We start from the raw sequence: 25,133 nt of genomic DNA, 5'->3' as shown, positions 1-25,133 counted from the left end.
AAAAGGAGATACAAAAACTCACTGAAGAAAATAATTTTTAAAAAATTAGAATTGGGCAAGTAGAAGCTAATGAATGCATGAGACATGAAGAAACAATAAAATAAAGTCAAAATAATGAAAAGAAAATTAGAAAATATGAAATACCTCATTGGGAAAACAACTGACTTGGAAAATAAATTAAAGACAGATAATTTAAAAATTATTGGATTACCTGCAAGTCATGATCAAAGCAAGAGCCTAGGCATCATATTTCAAGAAATTATCAAGGAAAACTTCCCTAATATCTTAGATCCAAAGGGTAAAATAAAAATTGAAAAAAATAACACAGATCACCTCCTAAAAGACATCTCAGGAATATTAGAGCCAAATACTAGCTCCTAGCAACCAGAAAGAAACGATTCAAATGTTATGAAACCACAGTCCAGATAATGCAAGATTTAGTGGCTTCTACCTTAGAAGATTAGAGGACTTAGAATGTGATATTCTGAAGGGCAAAGGAGGTAGAATTGGGGGACAGTTAGGTGGCGCAGTGGATAGAGCACCAGTCCTAGATGCAGAAGGACCTGAGTTCAAATTCAGCCTCAGACACTTGACACTTACTAGCTGTGTGACCCTGGGCAAGTCACTTAACCTCACTGCCCTGCAAAAAATAAAAAAATAAAATATTTTTTTTAAAAAAAAGGAGCTAGAATTACAACCAAGAACTACCTACCCAGAAAAAACAAGTATAATCCTTCAGGAGGAAAATGGATATTCAGTAAAAAGAGGACTTTCAAGCATTCCTGATCAAAAGATCAGAGCTGAATGAAAAAACTGACATTCAAACACAAGACTCAAGAGAAGCATAAAAAGGCAAACGTGAAAGAGTAATCATAAGGAAATCAATAAAATTAAACTGTTTACATTCCTATATGGGAAGATGGTATGTGTTAGCTATTTTTTAGTCATTTTTAAGTTGTTATTTAGTTGTGTCCAACTCTTCATACCCCCATTTTGGGTTTTCTTGGCAAAAATACTGGAGAGGTTTGCCATTTCCTTCTCCAGTTCATTTTTCAGATGAAGAAACTGAGGCAAACAGGGTTGAGTGACTTGGCCAGGATCACATAGCTGGTGGATGTCTTTGGCCAGATTTGATCTGCCACCTGGTTACTCTATGATATATGTAACTCCTAAGAAATGTATCATTATTATTATGGCAGTTAAAAGGAGTTTACATAGACAGAGTACCTGGGTGTGAGTTGATTATGTTGGAACGGTCCCCCAAAAAATGAAGGGGTGAGAAAGAGGGTTGCATTGGAAGAAGGGGGAATGAAGAGGTAGAATAGGGAAAGTTTTATCACATAAAAGAGATATGCAAAGAAGAGCTTTTACAATGGAAGGGAAAATAAAGGGGGTGGGGGCCCCAGCAATGCTTGAATCTCATTCTTGATGGAATTGGTTCAAAGAGGGAAGAATATACTTACATTCTCAACTGTATATAGTAATGTAACTTACCCAATAAGAAAATAGGAGAGGAGAATAAGACAAAGGATAAGATGGTGATGATAAAAGGGAGGACATATTAAGTGAGGCAGTGGTTAGAAACAAAATAGATTTTCGAGGAGAAACAGGATTAAAAAAAAGAGGAAGAAACAGAAGAAAATGGAATGGAGGGAAATATACTGTTAGTAATCATAACTGTGAATGGGAATGGGATGAGCTCACCCATAAAACAGAAGCAGAATGGGTTAGAAACCAGAATCAAATATGTTGTTTACAAGAGACACACTTGAAACAGAAAGACACACAGGGTTAAAATAAAGGGCTGGAACAGAGTCTAATATGCTTCAGCTAAAGTAAAAAGGCAGAAATTGCAAACGTGATCTTAGACAAAACAAAAGCAAAAATAGACCTAATTAAAAGAGATAATCAGGGAAATCACATTATACTAAAAGTTACCATCGAGGAGCAGCTAGGTGTTGCAGGATAGAGCACCGGCCCTGGAATCAGGAGTACCTGAGTTCAAATCCAGCCTTAGCCACTTAACACTTACTAGCTGTGTGACCCTGGGCAAGTCACTTAATCCCAATTGCCTCACTAAAAAAAAAAAAAGTTACCATAGACAATGAAGAAGTATAAAAAAAATTTACAGCCAGTTTATCTGATAAAGGCCTTGTTTCTCAAAGATACACTGAATATAGAATTGAGTCAAATTTGTAAAAATTAGAGCAATTCCCCAAATGATAAATGGTCAAAGGATATAAAGAGGCAGTTTTCAGAAGAAGAAATCAAAGCTATCTATAGTCATATGAAAAAAATGCTCTAAATCACTCTTTTCTTTCTCTCTTTCTCTCTTTCTTCCTTTCTTTCTTTCTTTCTTCCTTTCTTTCCTTCCTTCTTTCTTTCTTTCTTTCTTTCTTTCTTTCTTTCGGCGGGGCAATGAGGGTTAAGTGACTTGCCCAAGGTCACACAGCTAGTAAGTGTCAAGTGTCTGAGGCTGGATTTGAACTCAGTTCCTCCTGAATCCAGGGCCGGTGCTTTATCCACTGTGCCACCTAGCTGCCCCCTCTTAAATCACTCTTGATTAAAGAAATACAAATTTAAAGAACTCAAACCTATCACAATTAAAACCTCAAACCTATTAGAAATGAAAAGTGCTGGAGAGGATTAGGGAAAATAGGTAAACTAAGGAACTGTGTGAAGTAGTGTACTGTTCAAACCATTCTGGAGAACAATTTTGAACTATGCCCAAAGAGCTATAAAACTTTGACCCAGCAATACCACTACTAGCTCTGTATTCCAAAAAGATCAAAGAAAAAGGAAAAGAACCTATGTGTACAAAAATATTTATAGTAGCTCTTTTTGTGGTGGCAAAAAATGGAAATTGAGGGGATACTTATCAATTGGGGAATGGATGAACAAGTTGTAGAATGTGATTGTGATGGAGTTCTATTGTGCTGTAAGAAATAATGAGAGGGGTGGTTTCAGAAAAACATGACAAGAACTATGTGAGCTGATTCAAAGTAAAGTGAGAAGAACCAGGAGCAGGAGATCATGGTACACAGTAATAGTAATGGTGTAATGATCAATTGTGAATGACTCTGATCAATACAACAATCCAAGACAATTTCTTTTCTTTTTTTTTGCAGGGCAATGAGGGTTAAGTGACTTGCCCAGGGTCACACAGCTAGTAAGTGTCAAATGTCTGAGTCCAGATTTGAACTCAGGTCCTCCTGAATGCAAGGCTGGTGCTTTATCCACTGTGCCACCTAGCTGCCCCATATCCAAGACAATTTCAAAAGACTAATGATAAAAAAAATCCATCTCCAGAGAGAGAACTGATGAACTCTGAGTGCAAATTGAAGTGTAATTTTCTCATTTTCTTTATTTTTCTTGCTTTTTTGGAAATATGGCTAATAAGGAAATGTTTTGCATGATTTCACATTTTAATGTATATCATTTTGCTTACCTTCTCAGATATGAGAGGGGTTGGGAAGGAGGGACAGAATTTGGAACTCAAAATTTGAAAAGAAAAGAATGTTTAAAATAAATAATAAATTCAATTTTTAAAAATACTATTATTTTTTGAAAAAAATTGTAAATCGATTGCCCAGTGGCCCCACTCACTATTCTTGTGATTTCTCAGTCCAAAACATCTCTCCATGGCCACTACTCTCTTAAATAGCATCAAACAAAAGCTTTTCATTCATTTATCTTCTAATATGCTATTTGCTTTGACTTTTGCACAGTTTAACTACACATGGACTGATTCTGAAGTTACTCCCATATTGAGAAGCAGTAATTTCCTTTTTCTCTTAAGTAATTTAAATAATTTCATTTTTTCTCCTATGGCTAACTTCATTTTTTTTTTTTACATCATGTGGTGCTTACCACATCTAGTACTTTCCATGACTGTCATATGCTTCCTAAGTCTTATTTAGCTTAATATTCTCAGATCATCTCGTCAACAAATTCTGTTATAGCTTGGCCTCGAATCTTCTTATGCTGGTTGCATTTCTCTGGAACCCTTTCAACTTGTCCAGGCATCCAATGAAGATTTGGTGTTTGGTTTTAGTTCACTGGTATGGCCACTGGGTTAACATTCTGTTTGGGGTGGGGGTGGGGATTATATGAACTCAGAGTGCATATGACATCACTAATCAACAGGTAGTATACTATTTGGTCTTCAGTTTCCTGGCTATATGTGTGCAGGATGACTTTTCATTGGTCCTCAATATCTTTTCCCTCCATTAGAGGGAGTACAAAGGCTGAAAATGTCAGATTTCTTTGCCTTCCTCCACAAAGGCATCTCAATATTTCTGCTCTTTCTATTTTATCAAAATGGCGTTAAACTCAAAACATTCATCCTTTTTGCAAGGATATCATACCCTAAATTCTATTCTAGGAGATGAAACAGTGAAGTTTTAAGATATAGGAATTATAGTGATTCTAGTCTCCACTCCTTTGGGGTAATTCATTCTCCCTTCCCTTTAAACAGATCAAATCAAACATGAAGGAATTGGAATGCTGCAGTTTTTTTAAAAAACAAAAACAGAGGGATTAGGGAAACAAATTCTTTTATGCCTCTGCAGGAAAAGGTATCAATACCCATATCTACTTTGTCTTCCTTTTTCCTCTCTGATCATTTGTACAGTTGGGGGTAGATTTCATGTATACACTTGAGGCTCATAGAGAATCATGGGAGGAAAGGGTTATTTCCTCCCTGAAGAATGAAAGAATGTGCATAAAACAAGTATGTCTAGAGACTAATTCAATCAGTAGCAGGACTCCTGGTTCCTTTAATTCTCTGCAAACTCTGGATTATAGATGATTGCAGCATGGAGTCTTATTATAACCAATGGTAATGAATGCTAGTCCCTCAACTCACCTTTTCCCTCTGCATGCTGATGGACATGGGTCCATGTCATGGCAAACCACTTCTATGAGAATGTAATCGGGGTGGCTAGGAGGCGCAGTGAGTAAAGCACCAGCCTTGGATTCAGGAGGACCTGAGTTCAAATCTGGCCTCAGACATTTGATACTTACTAGCTGTGTGACCCTGGGCAAGTCACTTAACCCCCATTGCCCCGCAAAAAAAAAAAAAAAGAGAGAGAGAATGTAATCAACTATAATCCTTCTAGTAAGATGCATCTAGTAGGAATAGTCTATCATTCTGCCTACCAAAGGTAAGGAATGCCTACAGCACTGGTTAAAGGGGGTGGGCCTAGGCCAGGCTTGAGTTGTAACAATGACTCCTTGTTTGCTTAGGGACACAACAGTCATCTCAACTCCTTCTCTGCCATTTCAGCTTTCTGTTTGACCTCCTTCTTTGCAGCTGGTGGTGAGGAAGGGTTGACCATTGCAGCAGCTGTGTGACAGGTCATTGCCCTGTCCCCACACAGGGTGTCAGCCCCCCAAGAACATAGTGATGGGGCTTATGATGCACGCTGACCCATATGCAACATGATACACAGTGAAGAAGTATCTTGGTTTCTTCTTCTTCTTCTTCTTTTCTTTAGTGAGGCAGTTGGAGTTAAGTGACTTGCCCAGGGTCACACAGCTAGTAAGTGTTAAATGTCCGAGGCTGGATTTGAACTCAGGTACTCCTGACTCCAGGGCCAGTGCTCTATCCACTGCGCCATCTAGTTTCTTCTTAACCAGTGGGGTGCTATACAACATTCACTACCTGGTGGGCAAAGGAATGAGCCTACAGTCTTGCCATGGGCCTTTCAAACCAATGGCACCATTGCCATTTGCTTTGCCACTGTGGCCTCAAGACCATTGGGCCTTTCCATCTGCTCTGAAACTGGCCTTCTTATATGAGTTGCCTTTTTCAATTAGAATATGATTTCTTTGAGAGGAAGGACTGTCTGAATTTCTATTTGCATATCCAGGGCTTGATACATAGTAAGCATATAAATGCTTCTTTATTCATACATTAGTTCATTCTTCCTAACCACTTCACTAAGCACTGCTTGTTTCTCAACCCGACTTTTTTTTTTTTTGGCAGGGCAATGAGGGTTAAGTGACTTGCCCAGGGTCACACAGCTAGTTAAGTGTCAGGTGTCCGAGGCTGGATTTGAACTCAGGTCCTCCTGAATCCAAGGCCAGTGCTTTAACCACTGCGCCACCTAGCTGCCCTATCAACCCAAGACTTTTAAATGCTAATTTTTATAAAACCAGCCAATATCGGGGCAGCTAGGTGGTTCAGTGGATAAAGCACCAGCCCTGGATTCAGGAGGACCTGAGTTCAAATCCGGCCTCGGACACCTGACACTTAACTAGCTGTGTGACCCTGGGCAAGTCACTTAACCCTCATTGCCCTGCAAAAAACCAAAACCAAAACAAAACAAAACAAAAAAACAGCCAATATCCCTTTTATACTGTCCTCTCACTCACACAGATTAGTTCTATCTCAAGGTAGTTCTATTTTTGGTTAAAAAAAGTCTCAGAATCTGCTATTATTTGCTTGTCATTCTTATTTCCTGGGACCCAGGAGAAATTTAAAAGACAGAGACAGTGAGCAAAAATCTTCCCCACTGCATATCAATGTCCTTCCTAAAATGAAATATGCAGAACTGAACTCAAATACTACAGATGCATTGAATAGGACAGAATATAGTTGGACTAATACTTCCTTTCTTGATATCTCTCTCTTTTAAAAAAATTTTATTTAGAATTTTCCCTGTTACATATAAAGAAAAAAAATTTTTCACATTGATTTTTTAAAACTTTGTGTTCTAAATTTTCTTCCTCCCTGCTCAATACTCTCTATGAAGTCAAGCAATTCAATATGTCATACACGTGCAGTTATGCAAAACATCTTCACATTAGTCAGGTTGTGAAAGAAAATAGACAAAATAACTTTAGAATGAAGAGCTAACAAATAAAATTATACTCCAATTTGTATTCAGATACCATCAGTTCTTCTTCTGTTGATTCTTTGCATTTTTTCATACATCCTTTTGATATCATCCTGCTCATCATTTCTTTCACAATTACTATTGTTAATTGTATTACCCTCCATTCTATTCCTTCCCCTTGATATTTACTCTATTTTCTATCTTCCTTCATCCTAACCCTCATTGAAATTGTTTTGCTTTTTACTGTCCTCTCCCCCTTAACTTTATTTTAAAGATGTCATCATGGGTCAGCTAGGTGACACAGTGGACAAAGCCCTGGACCCAGGACCCCGAGCCCAAATCCAGCCCCAGACATAAGCCACCCCACCCTGCCTGCACCACAAAAAACAAGGTTAAACAAAAAATAAATACTTTACAGATACCATCCCTTCATATTCAATTTACACCTGTGCCCTCTGTCTAAGTATATTCCTTTCAGCTGCCCTAATACTGAGAAAGATCTTATGAGTTAGAAGTATTATCTTTTCATATAGGAATGGAAACAGTTTAACCTTTTAATATCCTTCATGATTTCTTTTTCCTGTTTACCTTTTTATGCTTCTCTAGGGTCTTGTTTAAAAGTCAAATTTCCTATTCGGTTCAGGTCTTTTCATCACAAATGACTGAAAGTCCTCTTTTTCATTGAAGTCCCATTTTTTCCTCTGAAAGAACATACACAGTTTTGCTGGGTATGTGATTCTTGGTTATAGTCCCAATTCCTTTGCCTTCCGGAATATCATATTCCATGCCCCCCAGTCCTTTAATGTAGATGCTGCTAGATCTTGTGTTATCCTGACTGCAGCTCCACAGTATTTGAATTCCTTTTTTCTAGCTGCTTGCAATATTTTCTCCTTGACCTGGGATCTCTGGAATTTGGCTCTAATATTACTAGAAGTTTTTCTTTTGGGATCTCCAAGGCCCTGGAGTCACAGTTTTTCCTGGGCTGCATCTGTACTGCTCACTAAGCTCTTCTCTCAGCCCAAACAGTAGGTGATCCTGGTGGTCCAGTTAAGCCATCTTTGTCTAGAAAATAGTCTCACTCTGTTCTTTTGTGGATTGGGCTGCTCCAGGAGTTGTCTTATGGCATTATTTTTGAAAGTGTGTGGATGGGTTGTTGGAAGCTTGATGGAGTCACAGCCTTTCCTCCACCATCTTGGCTCTGCCCCCTATTATCTCTCTTAATGCAACCTAAGATGACATTAATTTATCTGGATATCATAGCATATCGTTGGCTTATATATCTCCTAGTTTTAACCCAAAAATTGTTAAGTATGTAAGCCATCTAAGCTTTCATCTAAGTCATTGAAAAAACTGTTGAGCAGCCTAGAACAAAGGGCAGATCTCTGGTGTACTCCACAAAAAATCTGCCTCTGTATTGCCATCAATCCATTAATGATTGCTCTTTAGTCCAGTTATTCAATCCATTCTTTCATGTCCTCATATAGTAAGCATATAATTCTATGCCAGCAGGCACATAATTCTATGAATTCTATAAGTACTCCAAACTTTGCCATCTCACCTGAACCCCATTGGCATAACCTCCAGGAACCCATAGCTACCTTCACACCACAAGAAGGCACTGGGGTGGGACTTTTGGGGAGGGTACCCCTTTAGCTCATTCTTCATGATCCACCCAGACACACAGAAAAATGAGAAAAATTTACTTTACAAATAAATCAAAACCAGTGCCAAACATATGGCTTCATTACTCAATTCTAGCTCTTAACTTATTTTGTGAACTCAATTTGACTTTGAGTTCTCACTTTTTCATACTGACTGGAAAGGATGACATAATAAATTTGTAGTGAGGTTCTGGAAAAAGAACGTATTTGTATCCTCAGAACTCAGTGTGGTACCTGGCATATAGTAAGTACTTAATAAATGCTTGAATTGAGTGTAATTAACCAAGTGTTCATACTAATTAACAGGCTGGAGTAAATGACTGAAAAAATGTTCTTAATAACCAAAGATGATTTTTTAAAATAACAAATTGTCATGTTTTATAAGTGTACCCTCATGACCATGACATGTACTTTTAGCATAAACTCTGAGGTTCAGGGAAACTATTTCCAACCTCCAATCAAAATTCAATTTAATAAATATTTATTAAACACCTATTATGTGCCAGACACTGTGCTAGGCACTGGTGATACAAATAAGAAAAGGATACAGTCCCTGAACTCTAAGGGGAACTAATGGGAGAACTCAACACACAAAAGGAAGCTGAATATTTAGACCTCCAGATAAAGGAAGGGTTTGGTGTTTCGTCTTCCAGTCCTCAGCTTGGAGGGAAGAGGCGACTGAGGGTGAGTTGAGAAAGTATAGAACACCCAAACCTGAGTCATTCTTTGAGATGCTAAGATTTCAGATGATTAGCTCTTGGGGAGTAAGGGGAAGGGCTTGTTATTCCAGAGTCAAAGCCAAGCAGAACAGTTGATAGAAAATGAAGGGTAAGAATGACACTGAGTTAAACTGTATTTTATTTTTAAATTATTTATTATTATTATTATTTGGGGCAGGGCAATGAGGGTTAAGTGACTTGCCCAGGGTCACACAGCTTGTTAAGTGTCAAGTGTCTGAGGCTGGATTTGAACTCGGATCCTCCTGAATCCAGAGCTGGCGCTTTATCCACTGCACCACCTAGCTGTTCCCTAAACTGTATTTTACAAGAATTTTTTTAATATTATAGAATCACAGGATTGGAAAGAAACTCAGAAGTCATCTAGTCATCTAGTATTGAAAGACTTCTAGGAAGAGGAAATCCACTACTTCCTGAGGCAACACTTTTCACTTTTCAATAGATCTAATTATTAGGAAGTTTGTCCTTATGCCCTTATGTCCTTTATCTCTGGGCTATTTCCACTTGCTGCTCCTAGTTCTGTTCTCTGAAGCTAAACAGAACAAATCTAATCTCTGTTTCACATGACAACCATTCAAACACTTAAATATAGCCATCCCAGCTCCACTATGTCTTCTATTTCTCAAAATAACCATCCAAAGTTCCTTTAACCAATTCTCATATGGCATAATCTCCAGGGCCTTCACCATCCTTTTCAGTTTATCAATGTCTTTTTAAAAAATATGATGCCAAGGAATTGAACATAACACTACAGATGTGTTCGGATCAGGGGAGAGGAGATAGGGTAATCACCTCCCTATTTCTCGATATTATGAATGTCTTAATAATATACTTTAAGATCACATGAGATTTTGTTAATGTTGTTGCTATATAATACTATTAACTCACCGTGGCTTTGCCATACACTAGGCCTTTGTCAAAAGAATTAGTTATCTGCCAAGTAGGGGAACCGTGTTCCCCATTTTGTATTTGTGAAGTTGATTTTTTAAAATCTATATTAACTTATATTTATCCTTAATAAGTTTCCTATTATTAGATTTGGCCAATAGATCAAACCTGCTGAGGCCTTTCTGGATCCTGGCTCTATTATATATTTAGTTGGCTTTTTTCCCAGCTTTGTGTCACCTTCAAATTTGATAATCATGCCATCTTTTCCTTTACCCAGGTTTTTAATAAAAATGTAGCTATATCTCTTTAAGCATTACAGGGCCAAGAACAGATCCCTGGGGGAACTTAAATACAAATCTCTTTCCAAGTTGACATTGAACCATAAATGGCTATTTTTTAGTTCCTGCCATAGAACCAGTTCTAAATCAATCTAACTATACTACTCTTTAGCCCATATTGCTCCATCTTGTCCCAAAGACTAGAACAAGAGTCATTGTCAAATGTTTTGGTTAAAAAAAAAATCTAAGAAAACTATATTCAGAGCATTCCTTTGATCAATTGGTCTAGTCTCTATGAAGAAAGAAAGAAAAAGGAGGAAAGAAGAAAGAAAGAAAGAGAAAGAAATGAGTTTGGTTTGGTGTGTCTGGTTCTTGATGAAGCTATACTAGCTCTTTATAGTCATTGCTAGAATAACTATACTTTAAAAAATGCATTCTAGAATTTTGAGAGCTTCCTAGCCTGTAGTTTGCAGGCTCCACTCTCTTTTCCTTTTTTAAAAATAGAACATTTTCCAATCTTGGAACATCCCTCTCATTCTTCACAACCATTCAAAGACTGATGACACTATCACTATTAAGGTCACCCACTGTATCCTGGGCCATTGCCAGTCATTTTGACATTTGGCTTGCCACTGGACTTTGATGACTCTGGAGGAGAGAGTTAGGTGGGTGACTTTAAGTTCTGCCTCATTTAAATCCAATTGATGAGCAAATCAAGACATCACCCTCATGATGTCATTGGTCCTATTTCAGAATGAAGGACAAACAATAACAAGTCTCTCCAAAAATTACTTTTCCCATCTTTGTTAACCTAGTGGGCATGACGCAATGCCTCAAGGTGGTTTAAATTTGAGTTTCTCTGATTATTAGTGATTTTGAATATTTTCATGGAATTATTTTTTGAGAGTAACATAGTTTTGGAGCCAGAAGTCCTGGGTTCAAATCCTGTCTCTATCACTATCTGCACATGTGACCTTGGGCAAGTCACTAAACTTCTCTGGACCTTAGTTTTTTCATCTGTAAAATAAGGTGAATGGATTAAATGGCCTTTGAAGTGTTTTCCAGTTCTAAATTTATGATTCTATGACTGATAGTTTGTATTTCTTTTGAAAATCATACATATCTGTTTGTTATTTTTCCATCAAGAATAGGTAAGTATGACCCAGGATTAAGGAGAACCTGAGTTCAAATTTGGCTTCAGACACTTGATACGTACTAGTTGTGTGACCCTGGACAAATCACTTAACCACCATTGCTCTGCAATAAATAAATAAATAAATAGCCTTTTGGGATTGTCTTGGATCATTGCATTGTTGAGAATAGGCAAGTCATTCACAGTTCTTCATGAAACAATATTGCTGTCTTTATGTACAATATTCTCTTGGTTCTACACATTTCACAATGCATCATTTCATGCATGTTTTTCCAGGCCTTTCTGAAGTCATTCTGCTTGTCATTTCTTATACCACAATAATATTCTATCACCATCATATACCACAGTTTGTTTAGGCCATTCCCCAATTGATGGACATTTCTTTTAATTCCAATTCTTAGCCACCACAAAAAGAGCTTCAATAAATATTTTTGTACAAAAAAAAAGAATAGGTAAGTAACAATTCTCTATAGATTTTGGAAATCATACTTTTATTTTTTAAAAAATAACTAACTTTATTAATTCATTGATTTTCTTACATTTAATTTTTTTTTGGCAGGGCAAAGTGACTTATCCAGGGTCACATAGCTATTAAGGGTCAAATGTCTGAGGCCGGATTTGAATTCCAGTCATCCTGAATCCAAGGCCAGTGTTTTATCCATTGTGCCACCTAGCTGCCCCCAGAAAGTATACTTTTATCACAAATAGTTAATGCAAAGGTGTTTTCCCAATCAGTACCTTTTCTTCTGATTTTAATATTTTATTTGTGAAAAAGATCTTCAATGTTAAATGACTAAGACTGTCTATTTTTTTTTTTGGTGGGGCAATGAGGGTTAAGTGACTTGCCCAGGGTCACACAGCTAGTTAAATGTCAAGTGTCTGAGGCTGGGTTTGAACTCAGGTCCTCCTGAATCCAGGACGCCACCTAGCTGCCCCTAAGACTGTCTATTTTGTCTTTTATGAACTCTTCTATCCTCAGTCTAGTTGTGAATTTTTCTCTTTTTTACAGTAATAGTGGTAGTTATCCTTTACATAGCACTTTAGGGTTTGAAAAGCACCTTACCTGTGTGTGAACTTGTGAAAAAGATTTGACTGATATGACTCCAGCCCCCCAGGATGCTGAACTCAGGCATTAACACCCCCTAACCTCTTACTGGATGGCACGGAGGTGTTTCCTATATCTCTGTTCCTCATTCCTTGTTAGGCAATTTAGAAAATACCATCATTTCTCTGCTACCAACTATACTATTTTCCTCTATTCATGATAGTACAGTCTCCTATTGTTGCTATACTGGCTCTTTGTCTAAAATGCTATGTAAATTAGAGTTCTTGAGAAACAACCTTCAAAGGAAGTGAGAGAGCTATTACACAGTATCACATCTGGAATCTACCCTCAGCAATGGGGTTCACCCTCAAGACGGTTCACTGTTAATATCTGTTCTCCTCCCTTTGTGAATAGTAATAAAGTTTTGTTAATTGCTATCCTCTTACGGTTCAGGTAGTCTTCATATGATCTCTCCTGCACTACAATACATCTCATTTGATCTTCAAAAATAGTCAGGGAGGTGAGCACTGTTTTATAAATGAAGAAACTGAAACCAAAGATAGATTAAGTAACTTGTCCAGGTCACACAGATAGTAAGTATCTGAGGCAAGATTTGAACTCACCTTCCAAACATAACTTTGGAAGACATAATCTTCTGTTCTCTTCTTTATAAAAATAATGTGATTTTTAAAATGTTAATAATTTTTTCCATTTGGAATTTATTACAGTAAATGATATGAGGTAGAGTTAAACCTTTTTTTTGAAGTTTTGTTTTATAGATTTCCCAGAAGTTCTTATTGAAAAAAAATTTGTCCTTTTCTCAGTAGTTTATATTCTTTATCAATATATCAACTAATAGTGACAATAGTGGACAACTTTGTTTTACTCCAGATTTACTATGAATGCATCCAGTGTTTCTTACTAATAAATAATGACATCTCTTGGTTTTAGATAGATACTTTGGATCAGGTCAATAATGTCTTTTTATTAATATCATATCCTTTTTAGTGTTTTTAAAGCAAATGAGAATTTTTGTAAGCTTATTGATGAAATATTTTTATGCGTTGATATGATTACATGATTATATACATTTATAGCATTCATAATATTGAACCAATCTTATATTCCTGGTAGAAAAAAATGACCTTGTCAACATGAATAATTTTTCAAATGTACTGTTATCGTTGCTTTGTGGATAATTTTACCTCTATATTCATTAGTGTTGTAAGCCTATGAGGTATCATATTTTTCCTTCCCCTTGAGTTTCATATTTTTTATATGACTTCATTGGTAATTTCAGTCTATGGTTTTCTGTCTCTTCTTTATTTTTTCTTGGGTTGGAAGTCAGGGACATATTAGTATCATAGTATACTTACAAACTTCTTTTTTTCTTTATTTTGGAAAACATTTTATGTAGCACAATAGTAATTTGTTCTTTAAATGCTTGATAGAATTTACAGACTTTTTCATCTGTATTTCATATATTATTTGCTTGATTTCTCTTTCTGAGGTTGACATGTTTAGATCTCTATTTTCTTAAAATTTGAGTATTTCATATTTTGGATAAGTCTTCATCTATCATTTGTTTTTATTTTGCTAGCATATGCTTGGGTATAGTATTTTCTGAGGATTTCGTTTATTTCTTCTTTCATTGTGAATTTCCCTACCTCATTTTTGAGCTTGGTAATTTGGTTTTCCTTTCGCTTTTAAAAATCAAATTATTCAATGGTTTTTATATTTTATTGGCATTTTGGAAAAACCAAGCTTTTTGTTTTGCTCTCTTAATACTTTTTTTTCAGCTTTGTATATCTCTTCTTATTTTCAAAACAGCTGTTTTTCTGCTTATTTCAGCATTATTAATTTCTTATGTTTCTAGTTTTTTGTATAATAAGCTCAACTTACTGGTATTTTCTATCTCTCTTTTGTTCAGTTGTAAATTCTGTTCCTGGCTTCCTAATAAAAAAAAAGTTGTATAGAAAAATGTATAGGAGAAGGATTAACACTTGAATGGATAAAGAGAAAAAAATTTGAAGGTGAATTGTAGAATTTTATATGTATATATATTATATATTATATATAAATTTGTAAGGATTTATGGAGGACAAGAACTAATAGAATCACAGTATTTTAGAGTTGGAAAGGAACTCAGCAGTCATCTAGACCAAAGCTTCTTAAACTGTGGGTTGCAATCCTATATGGGATTGTGTAACTAAATGTGGGGGTTGCTAAAAATTTGACAATAGTAAAACGTTATGTATACCTATTTTATATACCTATATAACTAGGGCCACATAAAAATTTCTTGGGGAAAAAGGGGCCACAAGTGGAAAAAGTTTAAGAATCCTTGATCTAGACCAACTCTTTTTTTTTTTTTTAGTGAGGCAATTGGGGTTAAATGACTTGCCCAGGGTCACACAGCCAGTAAGTGTTAAGTGTCTGAGGCCGGATTTGAACTCAGGTCAGGAACTCCAGGGCCAGTGCTCTATCCACTACACCATCTAGCTGCCCCTAGACCAACTCTTGAAAGGAATATTCCTCATAATATACCTAATGTTTGCTTGAAGACCTCCCAGGACAGAGAATCCGTCATCTTTCATGATATCCTATTTCCCTTTAGGACTGCTATCATTGTTAGGGACTTTCCTGTTATCAACTCTAAAGGTAACTCTTTGCACCTTCTATTCATTGCTTTGTGTTCTACCCTTTGAGAACAAATAGAACATGTCTGATCTCTTTCCCACTTCATGGTCCTTCAATATTTGCACAGCACATGCTCTGGAGTTACTCTTCCAAGCTGCAATTAGCCAGAAAAAAAGAATTCAAGTACTGAGGAGACACAGTCCGGATCACACATGATTTAGCAGCCACCACCTTTATAAAGGAACAGACAATTTGGAATACTGTATTCCAAAAGGCAAAACATATGGGCTTACAGTTAACAATAACTTACCTAGGAATAGATAGAGCACCAGCCCTGGATTCAGGAGTACCTGAGTTCAAATCTGGCCTCAGACACTTAACACTTACTAGCTGTGTGACCCTGGGCAAGTCACTTAACCCCAATTGCCTCACCAAAAAACAAAAAGCAAAACAAATAAAAGAAACAGGATAGATTAAAACAGTAGCATTTATATTATGATCTTGTCATAAGAGGAAATTTTTGAACCAAGTTGAAGAAGGAATCTCTATGGATGGTGAGATCCTCCAGATTTTTTATTTGTGGACAACTTTAAGGTGGTTGTATGAAACCTGGAAAAGGAAAAGTGTTTGGCTTGACTGTTCCAATAAAAAAACTCCAAATGGGAAAAGATTGCCTGTATACAGATTATGACATACTGTGTTTTGTTTTGTTTTTGTTTGTTTGTTTGCAGGGTAATTGGAGTTAAGTGACTTGCCCAGGGTCACACAGCTAGTAAATGTCAAGTGTCTGAGGCCAAATTTGAACTCAGGTTCTCCTGAATCCAGGGCCAATGCTTTATCCGCTGTGCCTCCTAGCTGCCCCAAAATATTTATAACAGCTCTCTTTTCTTTTTCTTTCTTTCTTTCTTGTGGGACAATGAGAGTTAAGTGACTTGCCCAGGGTCACACAGCTACTAAGTGTCAGATGTCTGTGGCTGGACTTGAACGCAGTTCCTCCCGAATCCAGGGTTGGTACTTTATCCACTGCACCACCTAGCTGCCCCCATATAACATACCGTTGAACGGACAACCTATGGAGCACATCCATCAACATGTATCATGTTGGAACCAGCTCATTCTGGCATGTGAGAGCTGATTTTTACATTTTTAGTATGAGCATTTATACCTGAGAAATTAGTGAACAGAGCTTGATTTCTTGTTTTGTTGATGTCTAGACTTAAGAAAGCGATGGCGAAAATGTTGATACTGTATATATGCATGCATGTATATATTTCAGTACAAGTAGACAACAAGTTGGGCCCAGAATTAAACATTAAAATGGCCTGGATTGCCTTTAGGAAATTGTAAAGCTTCTTTAAAGACCCCAAGTTTCTCCCAAAGACCCATGGTTTTAATAATAATATTTTACAAGTCTTCTTATAAGGCTATGAGACATGGAACATAATTTCTGAAAAATGAAAAATTAATATAACACAATGAGCAATAAAGAGGCATATCATAGGTGCGAGAAGTCTGCAGCATATAATTAATGAGGTACTTTTGAAAAACAGCTGTAAAAGATATCATCAGGGAAATGTATGATGTGAAGAAAAGATGGATTAGAAGCATTGTGAGGGCAAGAGATGACAGGTAAACATCCTGTGTAAACAGCACAAACCGTGCTCCACTATTACCTTCGTAATATCAGGAGAAGTCCAAGAGGAACTTAATCACATTGGGTTGACCTCCTGTCATGAATTAATAGTACATGCACAAGAGTTACACAGAACGGGTAGGCATGGATGGTTTGGGATCTGCACCATTGGAGGGAATATCTACATCTATGAGACAACAATTCAAGTTTTAGAATTTTGAGTATTTGAACATAGATCACCTAGAGAGAGAGAGAGAAAATAAATGAAGCTTCATGAAATGAATCACAACAAATCAGGCACAGAGCTGTGGATTTATTATTAATGCATGACTTCAATTACCCAGTCAACTACTTGAGTTTTTTCTTTGCCAAGAGTATAGTAGTTAATAATTTTTACTTGCCTTGATGATTAGTTTATCTTTAAAAATATGGAGGAATCATGAGAAATTCTACTTTGTATCTGATCCTCACCAACAGGGAGACCCTTGTTGCTAGGATGAAAATAAGGGGAACCTTGAAGGAGATGATTATTCCATTTTAAAATCTATATAGAGATCACTTCTCAGCCTTTTTGCTAAGATCAAGTGTAGTATCTGTTCTTAGTAAAATCTATATAGAGGGGCAGCTAGGTGGCTCAGCGGATAAAGCACTGGCCCTGAATTCAGGAGGACCTGAGTTCAAGTCCGACCTCAGGCACTTGACACTTACTAGCTGTGTGACCTTGGGCAAGTCACTTAACCCTCATTGCCCCACAAAAAAAAATCTATATAGAGAAGGAAACCAGGCATAGCTTTAAATGTACCTGGTAGTATAGATTTCAATAGGTTCAGAGAAAGGATCAGTAGGATCACATGGATACTTAGTTCTGCTATAACTGGGTTGGGGTTATTTTTTTTTTTTATAATAAACATTTTTATTTAAAGTTTTAAATTCCAAATTCTATCCCTCCTTCCTTCTCACCCTTCCCCCCTCCCTGACATGGTGAGCAATCAGATATAAGTTATACATGTGCAATTATGTAAAACATTGCCATATTAGGGGCGGCTAGGTGGCGCAGTGGATAAAGCATCGGCCCTGGATTCAGGAGTTCCTGAGTTCAAATCCGGCCTCAGACACTTAACACTTACTAGCTGTGTGACCCTGGGCAAGTCACTTAACCCCATTGCCCCGTAAAAACAAAACAAAACAAAAAAAACCATTGCCATATTAGTCATTTTGTATAAGAAAACAAATAAAAAATGAAAGTAAAAAATCGCATGCTTCAGTCTATATTCAATCAATATCAGTTCTTTCTTTGGAGGTGGATAGTATGGTTCATCATTAGTTCTTTGGGATTGTCTTGGATCATTGTGTTGCAGAGAATAGTAGGTCATTCACAATTCTTCATCAAACAGTATTGTTGTCACTGTGCACAACGTTCTCCTGGTTCTGCTTACTTCACTATATGTCAGTTCATATAAGTCTTTCCAGGTTTTTTATAATCTTCCTGCTTGCCATTTCTTATAGTACAATAATATTCCATTATGATCATACACCACAGCTTGTTTAGCCATTCCCCAACTGATGGGCATTCCTTTGATTTCCAATTCTTAGCTACCACAAAAAGAGCTGTTATAAATATTTTTTTCTTTTTCTTTTTTTGCAGGGCAATGAGGGTTAAGTGATTTGTCCAGGGTCACACAGCTAGTAAGTGTCAAGTGTCTGAGGTGGGCTTTGAACTCAGGTCCTCCTGAATCCAGGGCCAGTGCTTTATTTACTTCGCCACCTAGCTGCCCCTATAAATATTTTTGTAGAAAGATGTCCTTTTTTCTTTTTTGAGATGTCTTTGCTTTTATAAACCTAGTAGTGGTATTGCTGGATCAAAGGGTATGCACAGTTTTATAGCCTTTTGGGCATAATTCCAAACTGCTCTCTAGAATGGTTGGATTAGTTCACAATTCTACCAATCGTGGATTAGCATCCCAGTTTTCCTACATCTCCAACATTCAATATTTTCCTTTTTTGTATAACTGGTTTTCAAAAACTTAAATTTGTTCCCACTTTTCTTTTTCCAGGAGACTCTGTAATATTTCAGGTTTGATACAACCACCTCAAAGTTATCCACGAATAGGAAAATCTGGAGGATCTCACCATCCACAGAGATTCCTTCTTTAACTTGACTTTGCTTTTTCTTGATGCCTTCCTTAAGAAACAGCAAGCGAACTCAGAAAACTGCACCACTTCACAACAACTTAACAAGCCACATTCTTTCCAATGCCCTCTTCCACAAAACAAACCTCCTGTCTTTGTCAAGGTAAAGGTCAATTTATTGTATATCTTCTGGTACAGTAAAAGCTGTGAATGGAGAAAGCCTAATTAGCCCTCCTACCCCTTTCCCCTATGGCCTCTATCTAGAGGCCCTGAGTTGCCATCTGCCCAATTTGTTCCTGCAGCCCAGGGAATAGGCAGAGCAGCAGACAGAGGTCGACTACTATTTGATTACTATTCTTGTAATATTTTATGTATTCATTTAATATGTATAAAATGGTGCTACTATTTTTATTAGGTTCCTATGCTTTTTACATGTCAGTAGTGAAATTTATACCTCTAAATCTATTTTCCCCATCAGCTCTGTAGTTTTTATTGTGTGATTTTGCAAAGCTTAGTGCTTGGGGGAATGCATATGTCTATTAAAGCAGAACTACCTGTACTAAAATTCTCCTGGGGAACCTAACTCAGGAGAGATGGAAAGCTCTCAAGAATGAAATTCTGAAGACACAGAGAAAAACAATTCTTATAGAGAAACAAAAAAGAAAGTTGTCAGAAGAGATTTTACTGATGTGGATGGACAGGGAATGTACCAACCAACTTAGATTTTTAGAAGACAATTAAGAAGGTGGAAGTAAGGGCAGGAAACAAAGAATGACTATCAAAGTATAACATGTTAAGAATAAGATTAGGATTGCTAAAACTCTGGAGAAACAGAGGTTGCTGAGGAATGCCAACAATGAAAAAAAGTTTATTTTCATGTTAGGGAAAAAAAGAGGATCTGAGAAGAGATCCTACTTTCTGGTTTGGATGACCTGATGAATCCTGATAATAGACACAATATAGGACTCCTGCCCAATTCTTTTGATTCTATTTTCTCTGTCGAGGAGAATGGAAGGGACAGAATAGAAATGGTTTAGAGAAAGTCAATAATGATACAAGTAAGGACAGAATATGAGAATGAGTTTCTGGTTATCTTTTGGGGGGGGGCAATGAGGGTTAAGTGACTTGCCCAGGGTCACACAGCTAATAAGTGTCAAATGTCTGAAGTTAGATTTGAACTCAGGTCCTCCTGAATCCAGGGCATGTACTTTATCCACTGTGCCACCCAGCTGTACCCCCCCCCCATTATCTTTTATATCTTTTAATGAGTTCAAGTCACCTGGACCAGAACTAGTACATGTGACTGCTAATATTCTCTCCTCTTGCTTGGTACCCACAACTTCTCCCTTTTCTGCAGCACTCTATACTTGAAGCTTTTCAAGATAAAAATTCACAGCTTCTTAGCTAATTGGTGTGTTCCTAATCAGGGAAGGGAAACAAATTAGATGTACCGGATCTAGACCATGTCTCTCCCTATAAAGTGGTGGATCCTCTTTTTCATGGAAGAATGATCCTGTTATGAGTGAGAGAACCCAGGATTGTTCATACTAAATGAGGAAGAGTAGCAAGAGTCTGGCCCAACCATGTTGCTGAGACCAAAGGGAGCTTCTCTCTAGCTAATCGATCCTTTTCTTCCTTTGGCTGTGGTCCAAATATCATCTCACCAGGGCTTGTTTGCTGGTTAAGTTGAAGATGTGTCCTGACCCACTGGACCCCTTGTCCCTCTTCCCTCCTCTCTTGCCCTCATCCTCATGAGTGTCTCACATTAAGAGCTGTGCTTGTATATAAGGTAAAATATGCTTATAATAAATACATCAGTTCTTTTTTGTGGAAATTTCTAAGTTCCAAAAGAGCAGCTGCAACAGACTTCAGTTTCAATGGGTAAACACTGGATTATTACCTCACTTTTGTTTACCTTTCTTAAAATTCTTTCTTGCTCTGCTTTTTCAGTTCAAAGACAGACTAATTCTGGTTTTCTTGAAAGGAAGGCTAGGAAGTCATGAATTCTGATAAAAGTTCGTTTTTCCTTATATAATTATGTTCAGTTTTGCAGAATAAGTTACCATTGAGTATGTCATTTTCTTTTGTTAGTTGCTAATGCAATTTGATGTCATATTTCAGGTTTTTTCCTTTCCTTTCTCATTGATGGTAAATAGTTTTAGTTAAATCTACATGAAGTTTATTGGCTTATTTTCTGTGTCTTCCTGCTCACTTTTAATATTTCACCTTTGATCTGAAAGTTCTATTACTTGGCAACAATATTTCTAGGTGAGTTTAAAGTAAAGTTTCTCTCTGCTGGCAAATTTAATCTATCTGTACTTTAACCTTTGTTTTCAATATTTGGCCAGTTTTCTTTTATGATTTCTGCAATGTGGCATACAGGCCTTTTGTATTATTGTGTTTGTTTTTTTTTCCCTGTGAGGCAATTGGGGTTAAATGACTTGCCCAAGGTGACACAGCTAGTAAGTGTCAAGTGTCTGAGGCCAGATTTGAACTCAGGTCCTCCTGACTCCAGGGCTGGTGCTCTATCTACTGTGCCATCTAGCTGCCCCTATTATTGTATTTTTATGTGAAGTTAGTGACTAATAAACTGACTCTGTGAGGTCTGTTTTCCAGGTAAATTTTTTTCTTATTGTAGAAACTTCATATGTTCTTACAGTGTTGCTATCTTTCAACCTTGTTATAATAATTCTTGTTGCATAATTGCATTTTTAGTTCTATCTCATCTTTTTTTCCCAAAAATTCTAAGGTTTTGCAACTTCTGTTCTAAGCCATCAATTATCCTTTTGAGTTTATTCTTTTTTTTTTTTATGGGGCAATGGGAGTTAAGTGACTTGCCCAGGGTCACACAGCTGGTAAGTGTCAAGTGTCTGAGGCTGGATTTGAACTCAGGTACTCCTGAATCTAGGGCCAGTGCTTTATCCACTGCACCACCTAGCCACCTCCTTGAGTTTATTCTTGAGAGCTTTAATTTCACTCCTTATTTTTTTTTAATTATTTTTATGAGTCTTTTATCCCAGTATGGAAGGTTTTGTAGCCATTCTCTTCTCTACTCTCATCAACTGATCAACAACCAGTTGGATCAACTAGTATTCTCATAGTTATTATAGAATTACTCTCTTTTTTTGACATTCTTTTATTCCCTTGTATATTTTCAATGTATTTATTATGAGCTTTTCTTTGTTTTCTGCTTTGTTCCATCTTTCTGTGGGTTCTTCTGTGGGGATTTCCCTAAGGACTTCTTTCCTCTCACATCTTTTAGTTATATTTGGAGCATTTCTTGCTTAACTAGGCTTAGACACAATTTTTCATTCAGTCATCTAATCCTGGACTTGGGAAAACCAAGTTCAAATCCCACCTTTGAAACCTATTAGTTGTGTGACCATGCCAAGCCACTTAAAATTTCTCATCCTCACTTTTCTCATCTTTAGAATGAAACTGGGGGCAGCTAGGTGGTGCAATGGATAAAGAACAAGCCCTGGATTCAGGAGGAGCTGAGTTCAAATCCAGCCTCAGACAATTACTAGCTGTGTGACCCTAGGCAAGTCACTTAACCCTCATTGCCCTGCAGAAAAAAAAGTGTTAGATCATTTAGATGGCTTCTAAGGACATCTCCAGCTCTTGATATATTATATTTCTGTGTCTCTCTGTATCTGACTATTTAAAATCTAAATTGGTCAATGAACTTTTTGTGCATACACATTGATCTCTTTAAACAACCATATCTTCTCTTCCTCATTGGAATTATTTCTCTTTGTAGCTTTTAAGAATTGATTTTTGAGAAATTCTCTTCATTTCTGGGGTGACTTCCCTTATAGAATTTTTGGCCTATTCTTTCTCTGATCTTTTTTTTGGGGGGGGGCAGGGCAATGAGGGTTAAATGACTTGCCCAAGGTCACACAGCTAGTAAGTGTCAAGTATCTGAGGCCGGATTTGAACCCAGGTCAGTGCTTTATCAACTGTGCCACCTAGCTGCCCCTTTCTCTGATCTTTTTGAAATCTGCTCTCCCCAAATCTAGTATGCATGCTATATTAAGTTTATCTTTCTTCTCTTTATCTATTACACATCTTAAGGGAGAATTTTAAGATTCTTCACAAAGTTCTCATCAATTTTACTTTGGAAACAGTTTATGAGGTCATAAATCTCAAAGACCACATAGTTAATTCCCTTTATATTACAGTTTAGAAAACTGAGGTCCAAAGAAGATAGCTGTCCTGCCCAAGGCTGTACAGGTAGGAAGCGACAGAGGCAGGATGTGAAACCAAGTCCTTTGATTCCAGCATTAGCATTATTTCTGCTATACCATGCTTTGGTGTAAAACAGGTCAGCAGTTCTCCCAATTGCTTCTTTCACCTGTAAGGGCCTAAAATTCTAGCTGTGATGTCTAAAATCTAATAAGTGGTCACCTTAAATTAGAAGCTTTAGCAAGAGTTTAGACCTTAAGTATTTATTAAAGTGCATCAGAAGTTAGTTAAGGGGGCAGCTAGGTGGCACAGTGGATAGAGCACTGGCCCTGGAGTCAGGAGGACCTGAGTTCAAATCTAGCCTCAGACACGTAACACTTACTAGCTGTGTGACCCTGAGCAAGTCATTTAACCCCAATTGCCTCACTAAAAAAAAAAAAGAAGAAGTTAATTAAGAGAGAGGTAAAAAGCAAACTTCATCTAACTATCTCTAAGAGAGCCCAGCATCTGTCTTCCCACCAAGCCCAAGTCAGGAATCGAAAAAGACTTGCTCCTGCCAGAAGCCTCTTGTGAAACAGGAAACAGGGCTGTCCACACACACCCACAGCTCCAAGCTAATTGGTTGGTAGCACTGATTGACAGGACCCATGGGGCAGCAAATGCTAAAATCACATGGTTTCTTTTCAGGCCAGAGCTCACACTGTTCCTCCCAGCAGGGGGTGTCATTCCAATTCTCACACACTTTTTGAAGTGTAAAATTTTCATTGATGTAAGCCAGGAAATTATTAGCTTCTCTCCTTTTTTTATAGGTTATACATTACAATCAAGTTAAACATATTTCCACATTAGTTGTGTTGTAAGAGAAGAATCAGAATGAAAGGGGAAAAAAAAACAGAAGAAAGAAGAAACAGCAACAATAACAACAAAAGTGAAAATGGTATGCTTCAATCTGCATTCAGACTCCATAGTTCTTTTTCTTTATGTTGAGAGCATTTTCCATCATGAATCCTTTGGCATTGTCTTGGATCATTGGATTGGTGAGAAGAGCTAAATCTATCTCAGTTGATCGTCACACAAGGTTGTTATTGTGTATGATGTTCTCTTGGTTCTGCTTATTTCACTCAGCATCAATTTAAGTAAGTCTTTCCAGGTTTTTCTGAAATCTGCCTGCTTATCACTTCTTACGTTATAATAGTATTCCATTACATTCATACACCACAACTTGTTTAGCCATTCCCTCAATTTCTAATAGCTTCTCTTCTTTTGACAGAGAGAAAAAGCTCTAGCAGATTAGCAGATAACTAGAAATTGATGTTCATCATTACTGTAGCTTGTGTGATTCCCTCTTCTCACATTTGGCGAATCCATAATAGTTACTCCCAGGTTCAAGGTATTCCCTGGATCCACATCATAATTGTGGGTCAAAATCATAATTTGTGAATCTCTGTGATTATGTTTACTTTTTTTCTTCAGTCAACTAAAAGACAACCAATTAATAGCAAAGGCATTTATTGAAAGAGTTTAATAAGAAAAATCCCAGTAGAATGGGCCTTCCTCCAATAAACCTGGGCACTCTCTCCTACAAATACACACACTTTCAGTGGGGAGAGTGAACTCACATAAGAATTATTCATCAGGGACATAGTGAACCTGAGTGACCAAACCATATGCAAGGAGAGATGGCTCATACTGCTGATTCTATGGAGCCATTAAGCTTTTCTGCTGATATCACTTTGCAGCTTTCCATTGGGTATATTGTCTCCACTTAGTACCTTGCTTTGGGTCCCTGTAGGTATTATAGTGGCTTCTAGTCATTTGTAGCTATGTAGCCTCAGTTGAGCGCAACTCGGCTATTCTTTGATAGTTTCTCAGTGGCCAGTGGGTGTCACAGTTTGATCTGGGCATCACTTCTTGCTACCAGCTTCATGTCTACTGTAATGA

General features: G+C 37.2%; 1 pseudogene; it reads left to right on the top strand.

The window, feature by feature from the left end:
- The first annotated feature begins 17,431 nt into the window (after positions 1-17,431).
- On the top strand, positions 17,432-17,611 carry LOC122737783 (annotated as a pseudogene).
- Positions 17,612-25,133: the final 7,522 nt, after the last annotated feature.

This window comes from Dromiciops gliroides, chromosome 1 (assembly GCF_019393635.1).
Source record: "Dromiciops gliroides isolate mDroGli1 chromosome 1, mDroGli1.pri, whole genome shotgun sequence".
Taxonomy (NCBI): domain Eukaryota; kingdom Metazoa; phylum Chordata; class Mammalia; order Microbiotheria; family Microbiotheriidae; genus Dromiciops; species Dromiciops gliroides.
Note: the sequence above shows the minus strand (reverse complement) of the source record. Positions and strands in the feature narration are given on the sequence as shown.